Genomic DNA, 16,276 nt, shown 5'->3' on the forward strand with positions numbered 1-16,276 from the left:
GTAACTGCAAAATAGCTACTTTTCAATAAGCACCTTAGATGAGTGCAACTCGAGTATGCTTGGGTCCGTCCAAACCCAAGCCTACAGTTGGATGCTGCCTAGAAAACATGGATACAGTCATACTGGATCCATATTGTCCAGGGCTCCCTAGGGCTGCATCCAACTTCTGCAGCCACCACTAATGAAATGCCACATTCCCGAGTTGGTACAAATGCGAGCATGCCTGAGTTGCACTCATCTCTACACCTTACCTATATTAGTAGCCTGTTCCAATCTGTGGCCTCGTTTCTTTCAACCCTAGAACATTAAATTGGCATGACCATTAAAAAATGATTTTGATTTGCTATCTTTACAACATAAATTATGATTGGTCAAGGTCTTAAGGTCCCCATGCAGTTTTAATAACTGATTGGTGAATGGCTGTCGCCCGTCCTAACCCATACAGGAACGACCAAGCGCGCCTGTATTCTCTATGGGAGGGGTAAGCTGCAGCAGAGAGAGCATCTCCCCGCCCCCCTTCCCCCCCAAAAAAAAGGGTTCGCTGTTATTTTCCATCATGCCCGACCCCTATCACCACCATCATCTGTCAGTGGATGGTCAGGAGAGCCCCTTACCACATTCAGCCAACTAAAGTCTAGACCCCATCTGATTGCTAGATAAAGCTGGAAGAAATGCATGCCTAGCACATTCTAACCTGGTATTGTACCATGGGACCAAGATGGCCTTATAATGCAAGTCTCATCACTTGTCTCCCTGTTTTTTAACTACTGGTCTGAGTCAGTGGCGGATTAAATGAACCCGGGCTGCTAATTCTATAGGAGAGGTCCCAGCAGCACAGGGGATGTCAGGAGAGGAGGGTGCTAATTCTATAGGAGAGGTTCCAGCAGCACAGAGGATGTCAGGAGAGGAGGGTGCTGATCTATAGGGGAGGTCACAGCAGCACAGAGGATGTCAGAAGAGGAGGGTGCTGATCTATAGGGGAGGTCACAGCAGCACAGAGGATGTCAGGATAGAAGGGTGCTGATCTATAGGGGAGGTCACAGCAGCACAGAAGATGTCAGGAGAGGAGGGGGCTAATCCTATAGGAGATGGTCCCCCTCTCCCCCCCCCTTATAGATGGTCCCCCTCTCCCCCCTCCCTTATAGATCATACCCCTCTTATGGGACCAAGATGGCCTTATAATGCAAGTCTCATCACTTCTCTCCCTGTTTTTTAACTACTGGTCTGAGTCAGTGGCGGATTAAATGTACCCTGGGCCACGGGCTGCTAATTCTATAGGAGAGGTCCCAGCAGCACAGAGGATGTCAGGAGAGGAGGGTGCTGATCTATAGGGGAGGTCACAGCAGCACAGAAGATGTCAGGAGAGGAGGGGGCTAATCCTATAGGAGATGGTCCCCCTCTCCCCCCTCCCTTATAGATCGTACCCCTCTTATGGGACCAAGATGGCCTTATAATGCAAGTCTCATCACTTCTCTCCCTTTATAGATTGTCCCCCTCTCCCCCCCTTATAGATGGTCCCCCTGTTCCTTCTCCCCCCTCCCTTATAGATGGTCCCTCTCTTCCCCCCTTATAGATGGTCCCCCTCTTCCCCCCCTTTATAGATGGTCCCCCTCTCCCCCCCCCCTTATAGATGGTCCCCCTCATAGATGGTCCCCCTCTGCCCCACTAATAAATGGTCCCCCTTTGCCCCCTACTTATAGATGGTCCCCCTCTGCCCCCTCCCTTATAGATGGTCCCCCTCTGCCCCCCACCTTATAGATGGTCCCTCTCTGCCCCCCCTTATAGATGGTCCCCCTCTGCCCCCCCCTTATAGATGGTCCCCCTCTGCCCCCCCTTATAGATGGTCCCCCTCTCCCCCCCTTATAGATGGTCCCCCTCTCCCCCCCCTTATAGATGGTCCCCCTCTACCCCCCCTTATAGATGGTCCCCCTCTACCCCCCCTTATAGATGGTCCCCCTCTACCCCCCCTTATAGATGGTCCCCCTCTACCCCCCCTTATAGATGGTCCCCCTCTTTCCCCCCCTGTGCACAGCAGATAACACAAAAAGAAAACAGAACACAACTTACCTGTTGTCTGTTCCCCCGTTGAGCCTCTCGCCTCCTGGTCTGTCCCCGGCTGATGCGTGGCTGCCGGGGGTGTCCTGTCCTATCCCCGGCAGCGCGCGCATCAGAGAGCTCCCCGTGCGCCGGAAGTCACAGCCACAGGCGCACGGGGAGCTCTCTGATGCGCGCGCTGCCGGGGATAGGACGGGACACCCCCGGCAGCTGCGCATCAGCCAGGGGACAGTACAAGAGAGACTCAGTGGCGGATTATAATGTGGGTGGTGTGGCATGGGCCCCCCCGGAGCCTCGGGCCCGAGCGGCCGCCCAAACCGCCCATATTACAATCCGCCACTGGTCTGAGTACTCAGACTTTTAACCATCAAAACTTTTTCGAGAGGTATGCCTCTATATAAATCTAATGCAATTATACACTGTTGGGGTCTTAGTAAATGCTCCTATATAGACCCTTCAATCTAGATGCTATGGAATATCATATAAATTATATATCAATAAATCAATACAAACATTTCTACAAATAAACAAATATCAAATGTCTTAAAGTTAAAAGTTTATCTTCTGCCATGGCTGTGAGTGTGGTAAGACACAAAACACAGTCCTCTCAGTTTAGCTGAATAAAACCTAGATTGCCATGATGTTCTATAGTGAGCTAAGGAAGGTATATTTCAGATAGGTAATGAAGGCAGAATCGGGCAGGGGTTTGCAAGGGTGTGAGAAAAGCAATGCACAGCTATTTTCCAGAAACAATGCATAGCATTGCAGCTCCACTAGAATGAATGTAGCAGAGTTGTAACAACACACACAACCTGAGGACAGGTATTGCGCAGTTTTTGAGAGAAAGCAGACATTTTATTTATTTTTTTAAAGGGGGTTGTCTAGGGGGCAGAAGACAGCAGATGCTTTCAGCTCAAGTGCTCAAATTGTAATTCCACGCCTTAGAAATATGCTGTAAGAGATGTGGAGGGGCAGGTTAAGGGTACTATTATGCTGGGTTTACACGGAACGATTATCGTGCGAATTTGCACGATAACGATCTAATTTGACCGATAATCGTACATGTAAACGGATCGAACGACGAGCGAGAAATCGTTCATTTTTATCTTTTAACTTGTTCTTAAATGGTCGTTCGCAAAAAATTCGCTGATCGTTCCGTGTAAACAGTCGTTCACTGATTTTACCTATGTGCGAGATAGTTTTAAACGATCGCAAAACGATCGCAAAACAAATTTTCTGTACGATATATCGTTCCATCTAAACGCTGATCGTTATAAAAGAAAAATCGTTACCTAGAAATCGTTAATCGTACGATCGGGCGAATTATCGATCCGTGTAAACCCAGCATTACACGGCCCGATAATAACTGTTAGATCGGCACTCGTTTACTGGGCCTATTAGGGTCCATTTACACAGAAAGATTATCCGACAGATTATCTGCCAAAGATTTGAAGCCAAAAACAGGAATGGATTTGAAAAGATGAGAAATCTCAGGCTTTCCTTTATGACCTGATCTCTGTTTACAGTCTGTTTCTGGCTTTGGCTTCAAATCTTTTTATTTTTTTATTTTATTTTTCGATAAAAAGACAACATCATAATCTTTACAAACTGTCATATAAAGAACAATGACAGTAAACTTGATCACCAAACAAGTCGCAAGGAATGATTAAGAAATGCTAAATCAACTAAATCAATTTAATTTATATCCCTACAAACCTAACAAACCTCCCACCCAACCCAAGCAAGTGGAGGGAAGGAAAAAAAAAGGGGGATGCTCATCTCTGGTCCTGATATTTATCATACCTAATAATGCAGTATTGCCAAATTAACAACAGCCTAGCGTAGAAGAGCAATCTCGTAATTTTCCCTTTTTATTTTCCCACTTACGCTAATCATTGATGTATCCCCCAGGATTGCCACAATCGGTGAGATAGCCAATTGTACACCCGTTCTCTCAACTGTTGTTTCGAAGACTTGCTGCCAATAATCCTCTCACACACAATCTCCACACATGACCATAGCATATGAAGTAACCCTGCATCCTCCTGACACCTCGGGCATTTACTGTCACTTCTTCTTTTTATGTAAAATAGAAAGCTGGGGGTATAATATAGTCTCTGCAAGATGTTAAAGAGTCACTGTCGTTGTTTTTTTGTTTTTTTTTGCAGAAATCAATAGTCCAGGCGATTTTAAGAAACTTTGTAATTGGGTTTATTAGCCAAATATGCCATTATCAGCATTTAAAAAGTCTTTTCCCAGGTCACCCCCCCCCCTCCTCTTTTCCATCGATTGCAAAAAATCAGGAAATTGTGACTTGTTGCATTAGTCATACTCTGTCTGTTCCTATAGAGAGGGGAGGGGGGTAGGAGGGAGTTAGCAGCAGAGAGCTGAGAACAAAGGGATTACAGGCACAGAGCTGGGTGACAGCTGTAATCAGAGCTCAGAGAGGTTAGTGGTGACTGTCAGAGGAGATAAAGGGTGAGGTATTTGTAGATTAACTCTTTGTTGCCCTGTTTTGGTCTTTTATTTAGCTCTCTCCATAGAAGAACAATGAAGACAGCGGGAGAGCTTCAATCTGCTTTTTCATGATAAAAATGCATTTTTTGGCTAACAAACTCTATGACAAAGATTCTTAAAATCGCCTGGACTATTGATTTCTGCAAAAAAAATTCATGAAAGTGACACTTTAAACTGCACTAAGCGATGATCTCCTGAGTGCGAGACACTCCACATATTTCTATATATTTCCTGCCACCTCTCCATACTAATCTCACCCAACTCCTCCTGCCATTTCTGCTGGTTTTAGTACCTACTGTGTTAAAGCTCAACAAGAAATTATACACCCTTGAGATTTCTCTTTTCTTAAATACTTGGTCTCTGAGCTGATCGATAAAGGCACTCTCACTGCCCAGTTCTCTAGCTTTATGCGAGACCTGCAATGCATGTCTCAACCTACCATACTCAAACCAAGCACTTTCCGGAAGATCAAATTCTCTCTTACCCAATCCCAACTTTTGATTTTCTTACCTGCCCAGATATCGCTCACATGTTTTATCCCAGCATTTTGCAGTACTTTTATAACCCCAACTTTCACTATCTCCTCTAGATATCTGTTTCCCCATAATGGTGCTAATCCAAGTATGCCCCTAACTTCTAATTTCTTCCTTAACTCCCTCAAAGTTTTTACCACTGCCTTAACCATTTCCAACTGGCCCCACAGTTGTCCCTCCAAGCAGCCTCCTTCTAACAGGCCAAAAATGTCCTCCTCCTCCATCCCTATTTTACCCTTTAAGGCCCTATTCCACCAACAGACCTGACGACAGATTATCTGCCAAAGTTTTGAAGCCAAACCCAAGAACAGACTATAAACAGAGAACAGGTCATAAAGGAAAGACTGGATTTCTCCTCTTTTCAAATCCATTCCTGGGTTTGGCTTCAAATCTTTGGCAGATAATCTGTCGTCAGATCTGTTGGTGGAATAGGGCCTTTAACCTCTTAAGGACGCATGACGTACCGATACGTCATGTGCCCGTAAGAGGTGTTCAGAGCGGGGCCGCGTGGCGACCGCTAATACAGTAATCAGATGCAGCTGTCAAACATGACAGTTGCATCCAATTACCGGATGCAGCACTTCCCTGGTGTCTAGTGGAGGAGATCGCTCCTCCGGGAGTTGTCCCGGAGGAGCGATCTCTGTTACTACTGCCGGCCGGGGACTGCTCCAAGATGGCGCCGTCCTCAGCTCGGCACTCGTTTGTTTTCGGCTGAAGCAGCCGAAAGCAAACGAGTGCCGATCTCATTGATCTTTGCTGTATAACTATACAGCAAAGATCTCAATGAGAGATCAAAGTGTATATACTAGAAGTCCCCCAGGAGGAATAACCCTAACACCAGGGGGAATAACCCTAACCCCAGGGGGGCTTCTAGTATATGTGTAAAAAAAAAAGTATTGTTATTAGTAAAAAGCCCCCTCCCCTAATAAAAGTCTGAATCACCCCCCTTCTCCCAGGTTTAAAATTAAAGTAAATAAATAAAAATAAATAAATAAACATGTTTGCTATCGCCGCGTGCGAAATCGCCCAAACTATTAATTAATTCCATTACTGATCTCGCACAGTAAACAGCGTAAGCGCAAAAAAATCCCAAAGTGCAAAATTGTGCATTTTTGGTCGCATCAAATCTAGAAAAAATGTAATAAAAAGCCATCAAAAAGTCGTATATGCGCAATCAAGGTACTGATAGAAAGAACACACCATGGCGCAAAAAATTACACCTGAGACTACCCCATAGACCAAAGGATAAAAGCGCTATAAGCCTGGGAAAAGAGCGATTTTAAGAAACGTATATTTGTTAACAATTTTTTACAGGCCATCAGATACAAGAAAAGTTATACATGTTATATATCGTTTTAATCGTAACGACTTGAGGAACATGCATAACAAGCCAGTTTTACCCCAGGGCGAATGGTGTAAAAACACATTCCCCCCAAATAAAAGAAATGCGTTGGGTTTTTTTCAATTTCACCACACTTTGAATTTTTTTCTGGTTTCGCAGTGTACTTTATGCAAAAATTCAGCCTGTCATTGCAAAGTACAATTAGTGACGCAAAAAATAAGGGCTCATGTGGGTTTCTAGGTAGAAAAATGCAAGTGCTATGGCCTTTTAAACACAAGGAGGAAAAACCGAAAAAGCAAAAACGAAAATTGGCCCCGTCCTTAAAGGGTTAAAGCCTGAAAAAAATTATCTTGTTTATGTTTACACAGCCAGTACACCTGTGAGGCCAGAAAATAATTGGACATGTCCAATGTGTACAGGGACGCTCAACCCCTCCAGCTTCATTCTTACCCGCTTGCATCCCCATATCAGGGCATTACACAATGCCCTGATACGTTTGAAATATTTACCATCTATCCACATGGGGGCTGCCCCGAATACATAAAGCAGCTTTGGTAACAGTACGGTTTTAATTAAAGTTAACCTGTCTGCCCTGGAGAGCAGAAGCCTTTGCCAGACTCCCACTTTCTTTTCCAAAACTTTTATGGTTTCCTTAACATTTAAGGTGTTATATTCTCTGATGTCCCTAGAGACCTTTATTCCTAAGTATATGAACCATCCTCCCACCTCCACTGTCCGAAGGGGTGGGAAGGAAATAATTAAATTAGTATCCAATGACATTAATATTGATTTAGGCCAGTTTATTTTAATACCTGAAAACAGCCCAGTCTCCTGTATTATCTCCATCACCCTCGGGACCACCTCCTCTGGGTTTGCTAGAAACAACAGCAGATCATCCGCATACAGGGATATTCTGTCCCCTCCGCCCCTCGCCCCAAACCCCATTATCTGGGGTCAAGTTCTAATCATAATAGCTAATGGCTCTATACTTAGGGCGAAGAGCAGAGGTGAGAGAAGACACCCCTGCCGCTTACCGCGACCCAAATTAAAGGCTTCAGATTGCATTCCATTAATGTTCACCATAGCCCTCACATTTGAGTACAGTAATTTGACCTTTCCAATAAAACCCTCCCCCACACCAAATCTTCTCATCACCTCCTAGAGGTAGTCCCACTCCACCCTGTCAAAGGCCTTGACCGCGTCAAATGACAGGATGCACAAACCAAATTCTAAAGGGCCAGAAGCCCAAAAACACATCCAGTAGTACCTTCCACTAGAGTAAAATTTAACTTTTATTGGCTCTCTAATAATAAATAATCAAAATAACTGTTGTGAAATCTAAAAACACACTGCTCCTAATAGTCGTAACAGTATCACGTTACTCATACACATAGTGATAGTAGCTGCAGACTACTCACTACCTCAAGTATATTGCTATCTAACCAAACTAATAGCGCAGTGAAAGTTAAAATGTAGCCACCAGCCCCTCAACTAGTTTCACCCATACTTGGGCTTCATCAGGAGGAGGGCTTATATGAAGGCGGCGCCCATCTAGGGTCTTATTAATAGTTATCCCCTTTAGTCTCATCACTATGCGACCATTTATTAACCAATGCCCATGAGTGTTAGCCAAGGACCAATCAGCAGTCGCCACATCAGACGCCATGTTAGCGCCAAAAGTGCAAGCGTCCAGCCCCTCTGGCGCTTAGTGATGTAATCATGCCCCAAAAACCAATCCACTCACCCCTCCCGAGCTACTTCTACCGGCCCGCGAATTCACTTCCGGATCCATCCTGTGGATCCGGAAGTGAATTCGCGGGCCGGTAGAAGTAGCTCGGGAGGGGTGAGTGGATTGGTTTTTGGGGCATGATTACATCACTAAGCGCCAGAGGGGCTGGACGCTTGCACTTTTGGCGCTAACATGGCGTCTGATGTGGCGACTGCTGATTGGTCCTTGGCTAACACTCATGGGCATTGGTTAATAAATGGTCGCATAGTGATGAGACTAAAGGGGATAACTATAAATAAGACCCTAGATGGGCGCCGCCTTCATATAAGCCCTCCTCCTGATGAAGCCCAAGTATGGGTGAAACTAGTTGAGGGGCTGGTGGCTACATTTTAACTTTCACTGCGCTATTAGTTTGGTTAGATAGCAATATACTTGAGGTAGTGAGTAGTCTGCAGCTACTATCACTATGTGTATGAGTAACGTGATACTGTTACGACTATTAGGAGCAGTGTGTTTTTAGATTTCACAACAGTTATTTTGATTATTTATTATTAGAGAGCCAATAAAAGTTAAATTTTACTCTAGTGGAAGGTACTACTGGATGTGTTTTTGGGCTTCTGGCCCTTTAGAATTTGGTTTGTGTATATATACCATCCAGAGTACTTTCTTTTTGGGCACTTTAGTTTTTGTTTAGTAAATGACAGGATGGAGTGAGATTTACAAAGAAAGATTATCTGACAGATTATCTGACAAATATTTGAAGCCAAAGACAGGAATGCATTTGAAAAGAGGAGAAATCTTAGGCTTTCCTTGTTTACCTGATCTCTGTTTCTGGCTTTGGCTTCAAATCTTTGGCAGATAATCTGTCAGATAATCTTTCTGTGTAAATGGACCCTTACACGGCCTGATAATCGTTTAACAAGGGCTGCATGGACATCGTTACCAATGTCCTTGCAGCCCTTGCTTAAACTGCATACATCACCTGTCCATGGTCCAGGGCTCCTCTTGCGGTCTTCTCCCCAAGACATGCTGCTCCGCCAATCACTGTCCGCGGTGGTCCGGGCCAGTGATTGGCTGGGCGGCCTGTCAGCTCAGACAGGTCGCTCTTAAGCTGCAGCGTGCGGGACCATGGAAGAAGCAGACCACAAGAGGAGCCCTGGACCATGGATGGGTAATGTATACACTTTGCAAATCTTCAGTCGCACACCACTATTACATGTATCGATGCCTGGTCAGTGGCCGACAATTATAGGTCCAAACCTAAATCAACGATCAGCCAATTGGGTTATAAACAGGGAACTGGTTGTAAAGGCAAGACTAAGGGCCCTATTCCACTGGACGATTATCGTTTGTATAATCGTTAACGATTAACGATCTCAAACGACCGCTATTGCGAAAGACCTGAAAACGTTCACTCATTTCCATGGAACGATAATCGTTACTTATGATCGTAATTGCGATCGTTTTTTCTTCGCTATTTATTCACTATTGCGTTCGTATCTATTGCGAACGACTGAACAATGTCTTTTTCAATGCGAACGTTTTGCGAACGAGCAACGATAAAAATAGGTCCAGGTCTTATAAAGCCATCAACGATTTCTCGTTCGGTCGTTAATCGTTAACTGCATTTCACCCGAACGATTATTGTTTAGATTCGAACGATTTAACGATAATCTGAACGATAATTGTCCGGTGGAATAGGGCCCTAAGATTTCTCCTCTTTTCAAATCCATTCCTGGCTTTGGCTGAAAAAAATCTGTAAGAATCTGTCAGACATCTGTTGGTGTAATAGGGCCCTATTGGTGCTTTTACACAGACAGATTTATCTGACAGATATTTCAAGCCAAAACCAGGAACAGACTATAAACAGTTATACGGTCATAAAGGAAAGACTGAGATGTCTCCTTCAGATCCATTCCAGGCTTTGGCTTCCAAAATTTGTCAGATAAATCTCTCTGTGTAAAGGCACCCTATAGCTGAGTAACCCACCTTTTCATTAACACCAGTGAAACAGGTTGATATTGTGGAGCAATAGCCTGAGAACACAAGAGTGTGGATACGTGGATCGAGATAGAAGGACAAATTTTAGAAGATATATACAATGGTCGGATTCAAATACAGGCAGTGAGACAAGCAGTTTTAGCAATAGTCAATTACTGTCACAATGAGGGTTTTGATTGCAAAACGAACACACGGGAGGCGTGTGCTGCTAAGCAGTTTTTGGAACTCCCCAACATGTATGGACTCCCATAGACGAAGAATGCCGGCACACTGCTAAGACCCAACACGCATACCTTCCATCATGTAGGACGGCCCAAGTTCTTCCCCAAAACCCCTGACAATCCAAAGGGCTTATTCTCATGTTCCGTGAAGCACAGACAGGGAAGCCCTGTAAGTCTTTCGCTGTGTGGCATGAGGTAACAATATCGTGCCAGGAGTGGAGAAAGTGTTTGAATATTCACAGCTCTGTGACGTTACACCTGCCCGTGTTTAACGGAACGTAAGAATAAGCCCCTAGAAAGGTTGTACCTTTGCCACACAGGGGCATAGGGAGACCGTCCTGGTACCAATTAATCCAGCTGGGCCCCCAGAATGTTTGGAGACCTAACATAGCCTCTCTACCCAGCTTTGACGACTAGTTCCACGTATCCGCATACCCTGGGGTCCTAGAGAGTGAGACACTGTGTGGGAGGGGCCCTTCAGCTTGTTCCAAAGAATTTCCTATTAGAGCCTTGGTGCCTTTTGGACTATGAGAGGCTTAACACTTGGAGGCTATAGAGAGCTGACACACCTGCAGAGCATACAGTCATGGCCAAAAGTTTTTTGAGAATGACACAAATATTATATTTTCACATGATCTGCTGCCCTCTGGTTTTTATGTGTATTTGTCAGATGTTTTTATCACATACAGAAATATAATTGCAATCATATTATGAGTAACAAAAGCTTATATTGACAGTTAGAATGAGTTAATGCAGCAAGTCAATATTTGCAGTGTTTACCCTTCTTCTTCAGGACCTCTGCAATTCTCCCTGGCATGCTCTCAATCAACTTCTGGACCAAATCCTGACTGATAGCAGTAAATTCTTGCACAATCAATGCTTGCATTTGGTCAGAATTTGTTGGGTTTTTGTTTGTCCACCCGTCTCTTGATTATTGACCACAAGTTCTCAATGGGATTGCGGGTACAAACCCACTTGACGTATTTGCTGCGTGAATCAGTCTTAAAAATAAGCAGGCAAAACGCAGGTTGGCTTTATACAATTGTTCTGTGTTAAAATACGCAATTGCGTATTTTTGAAGCATGAAGCTACATGCGTTTTTCACACAGGTTGTTAACAACTGATGCTTTGCTAACAACAAGCTTCACGCTTCACAAATACGCAATTGCGTATTTTAACTCATTCAAAAATACGCAATTGCGTATTTTAACGCAGAACAATTGTATAAAGCCAACCTGCGTTTTGCCTGCTTATTTTTAAGACTGATTCACGCAGCAAATACGTCAAGTGGGTTTGTACCCTGCAGGGGTATTCCAGGGAAAATCAATAATTTAGCAAAGGAAAGGGTTAACCAAGGTTAACACTTTCCTAATATACTTACCTGTTGTTTTTTGGCCCCCCAAGGAGATCTCCGGTCCGGTCACGTGATCTTGCAGCTTGTGGCTTGGATCCTCTTCTCCTTCCGGTTCGGTGACGTCACCCGGCCGGCGTCGCTCTCCGTCTCATTAGCAGCAGAGCACTGAACCCTGACTGGCTTGGTAGCGTGCAGCCAATCAGGGTTCAGTGCTCTGCATCCCCACACGCTTCAGAGTGGGGGTCCCCTGAGGCTGCAGTAAATTATCAGGGGCCGTCGGGCTCAGTGCCAGTCACCAGTTACATGGGCCGGCACTGCACTACAGCAGGTGAATGCGGGGTCTGGCGTCAATCATCACTCCGCAGAACACCCCCCCCCCCCACACCTTGTCAGCGATGCCGACCGAGTCCCCGGAGGGGATGCGGCGGGCGGCATTACTTCATTCATAGCTACCAGACACCCGGCTGCCCGCCGCATCCCTTCCCCCCAGGGACTCAGGGTCGGCATCGGTGGGGAAGTAATGTGTATCGGCTGCTGATCCCCCCCGGCCCCCCCTCCCTGTGTCCCTGTCAGAGATTGCTCACCCCCACCCCCGGAGCGTGCTGCTGGCCCCGATCTCTGCACTGATCTCAGGCACCTGTACTCAGCTGACAGGCTCTGTGTACGGGGCAAGAAATCTCTCCTGCCTCACTCACACAGAGCCTGTCAGCTGAGTACAGGTGCCTGAGACCAGTGCCGAGATCGGGGCCAGCAGCACGCTCCGGGGGTGAGCGATCTCTGACAGGGACACAGGGAGGAGGGGGGAAGTCCTGCAAAGTAATATGTATTTGCTGCTGATCCCCCCCGGCCCCCCCTCCCTGTGTTCCTGTCAGAGATCGCTCACCCCCGGAGCGTGCTGCTGGCCCCGATCTCTGCACTGGTCTCAGGCACCTGTACTCAGTAGCTGACAGGCTCTGTGTGAGTGAGGCAGGAGAGATTTCTTGCCCCGTACACAGCGCCTGTCAGCTGAGTACAGGTGCCTGAGACCAGTGCTGAGATCGGGGCCAGCAGCACGCTCCGGGGGTGGGGGTGAGCGATCTCTGACAGGGACACAGGGAGGGGGGGCCGGGGGGATCAGCAGCCGATACACATTACTTCCCCACCGATGCCGACCCTGAGTCCCTGGGGGGAAGGGATGCGGCGGGCGGCCGGGTGTCTGGTAGCTATGAATAAAGTAATGCCGCCCACCGCATCCCCTCCGGGGACTCGGTCGGCATCGCTGACAAGGTGTGTGTGGGGGGGGGGGGGGGTTCTGCGGAGTGATGATTGACGCCAGACCCCGCATTCACCTGCTGTAGTGCAGTGCCGGCCCATGTAACTGGTGACCGCCACTGAGCCCGACGACCCCTGATAATTTACTGCAGCCTCAGGGGACCCCCACTATGAAGCGTGTGGGGATGCAGAGCACTGAACCCTGATTGGCTGCACGCTACCAAGCCAGTCAGGGTTCAGTGCTCTGCTGCTAATGAGAAGGAGAGCGACGCCGGCCGGGTGGTGACGTCATCGAACAGGAAGGAGAAGAGGATCCGAGCCACAAGCTGCAAGATCACGTGACCGGACCGGAGATCTCCTTGGGGGGCCAAAAAACAACAGGTAAGTATATTAGGAAAGTGTTAACCTTGGTTAACCCTTTCCTTTGCTAAATTATTGATTTTCCCTGGAATACCCCTTTAAGATCTGGGGGGTTTCCAGGCCATGGACCCAAAATCTCTATGTTTTGTTCCCTGAGCCATTTAGTTAGCACTTTTGCTTTATGGCAAGGTGCTCCATCATGCTGGAAAAGGCATTGTTGATCGCCAAACTGCTCTTGGATGGTTGGGAGAAGTTGCTCTTGGAGGACATTCTGGTACCATTCTTTATTCATGGCTGTGTTTTTAGGCAAGACTGTGGGAGAGCTGATTCCCTTTGCTGAGAAGCAACCCCACACATGAATGGTTTCAGGATGCTTTACAGTTGGCATGAGACAAGACTGGTGGTAGCACTCACCTCATCTTCTCCAAATAAGCTGTTTTCCAGATGTCCCAAACAAATGGAAAGGGGATTCATCAGAGAAAATGACTTTACCCCAGTCCTCAGCAGTCCACTCCCTGTACCTTTTGCAGAATATCAGTCTGTCCCTGATGTTTTTTCTGGAGAGAAGTGGAGAAGTGGCTTCTTTGCTGCCCTTCTTGAGACCAGGCCTTGCTCCAAGAGTCTCCGCCTCACAGTGCGTGCAGATGCACTCACACCTGCCTACTGCCATTCCTGAGCAAGCTTTGCGCTGCTGGTAGCCCGATCCCACAGCTGAAACACTTTTAAGAGATGGTCCTGGCGCTTGCTGGTCTTTCTTGGGTGCCATGGAGCCTTTTTGGCAACAATGGAACCTCTCTCCTTGAAGTTCTTGATAATGCGAGATTGTTGACTGAGGTGCAATTTTTCTAGCTGCGATACTCTTCCGTTAGGCCATTTTTGTGCAGTGCAATGATGACTGCACGTGTTTCTTAACCATGGTTAACAGAAGAGAAACAATGATGCCAAGCACCAACCTCCTGTTTAAGTGTCCAGTGGTGTCATTCTTAATCATGACAGATTGAACTCCAGCCCTGTCCTCATCAACACCCACACCTGTGTTAATGGAGCATTCACTGAAACGATGTTAGCTGGTCCTTTTAAGGCAGGGCTGCAATGATGTTTAAATGTATTTTGGGACATTTTCTAGTCAAATATTGACTTTGTAAGTAATTGCTGTTAAGCTGATCACTCTTTATAACATTCTGGAGTACATGCAAATTGCCATTTTAAAAGCAGTAGACTTTGATAGAAGTATTAATTTTTACATTCTCAAAACTTTTGGCCATGACTGTACATCTTGGACACTGACTTGAACAGCTAATAAGCCCTATATATAGCGTGTCTATATTTATTAAGGAACAATATTCCATACTCCTCACAAAAGGGCTAGGTGAAGACCCTGTTACACTGCAGCAAGCTATTCACTGTTAACACCCCTGGCGTATTTTAGATTATATTTTTGTGCAAACCACCGTTTGTGCAAAAATCTCTGCGTACGCCTACCGCCTGGTGGGAACGCAGGAGGCATGGCTCCTCAGCAGGTGTAGATTTCTGTGTGTTGGTACTTGTGCCTTATTGGAAACGTGTGCTTCTTAGTAAATCTGCCAAGGAGCATGGGGGCAAGACTAATGGTGCGTTTACGCAGACAGATTTATCTGACAGATATTTAAAGCCAAAGCCAGAAACAGACTATAAACAGGGAACAGGTTATAAAGGAAAGATTGAAATTTCTCCTATTCTCAAATCCATTCCTGGTTTTGGCTTCAAAAATCTGTCAGATAAATCTGTCTGTGTAAACGCACCATAAGACTGACATCGGGGAGTGCTGGTGTTGATAAATTTCCCTGCCCCCAACGTTTTAGCAGGCAACACAATAATAAATAATAAAAATTAATTAATAATTAATAAAAATTTTCCCCAGACTTCTCCTTTAACCCTTTAAGGACATGGCCCATTTTCGTTTTTACGTTTTCGGTTTTTCCTCCTTGTGTTTAAAAGGTCATAGCACTTGCATTTTTCCACCTAGAAACCCACATGACCCCTTATTTTTTGCTTCACTAATTGTACTTTGCAATTACAGGCTGAATTTTTGCATAAAGTACACTGCGAAACCAGAAAAAAATTCAAAGTGTGGTGAAATTGAAAAAAAAAACGCATTTCTTTTATTTGGGGGAAATGTGTTTTTACGCCATTCGCCCTGGGGTAAAACTGACTTGTTATGCATGTTCCTCAAGTTGTTACGATTACAACGATATATAACATGTATAACTTATATTGTATCTGATGGCCTGTAAAAAATTCAAACCGTTGTTAACCAATATACGTGCCTTAAAATCGCTCTATTCCCATGCTTATAGCACTTTTATCCTTTGGTCTATGGGGCTGTGCGAGGTGTCATTTTTTGCGCCATGATGTGATCTTTCTATCGGTACCTTGATTGCGCATATACGACTTTTTGATCGCTTTATATTACATTTTTTCTGGATTTGATGCGACCAAAAATGCGCAATTTTGCACTTTGGGATTTTTTTGCGCTGACGCCGTTAACCGTACGAGATCAGGAATGTGATTAATTAATAGTTCGGGCGATTACGCACGCGGCGATAGCAAACATGTTTATTTATTTATTTGTTTACTTTTATTTAAAACCTGGGAAAAGGGGGGGTGAATCAGACTTTTATTAGGGGAGGGGGCTTTTTACTATTAACACCACTTTTTTTTTTTTTTTTTACACATATACTAGAAGCCCCCCTAGGGGACTTCTAGTATATACACTTGGATCTCTCATTGAGATCTCTGCAGCATAGATATGCTGCAGAGATCCATGAGATCGGCACTCGTTTGCTTTCGGCTGCTGCAGCCGAAAACGAACGAGTGCCGAGCCGAGGACGGCGCCATCTTGGACGCGTCCCCGGCCGGCATCAGTAACGGAGA

This window comes from Dendropsophus ebraccatus, chromosome 12 (assembly GCF_027789765.1).
Source record: "Dendropsophus ebraccatus isolate aDenEbr1 chromosome 12, aDenEbr1.pat, whole genome shotgun sequence".
Lineage (NCBI taxonomy): Eukaryota > Metazoa > Chordata > Amphibia > Anura > Hylidae > Dendropsophus > Dendropsophus ebraccatus.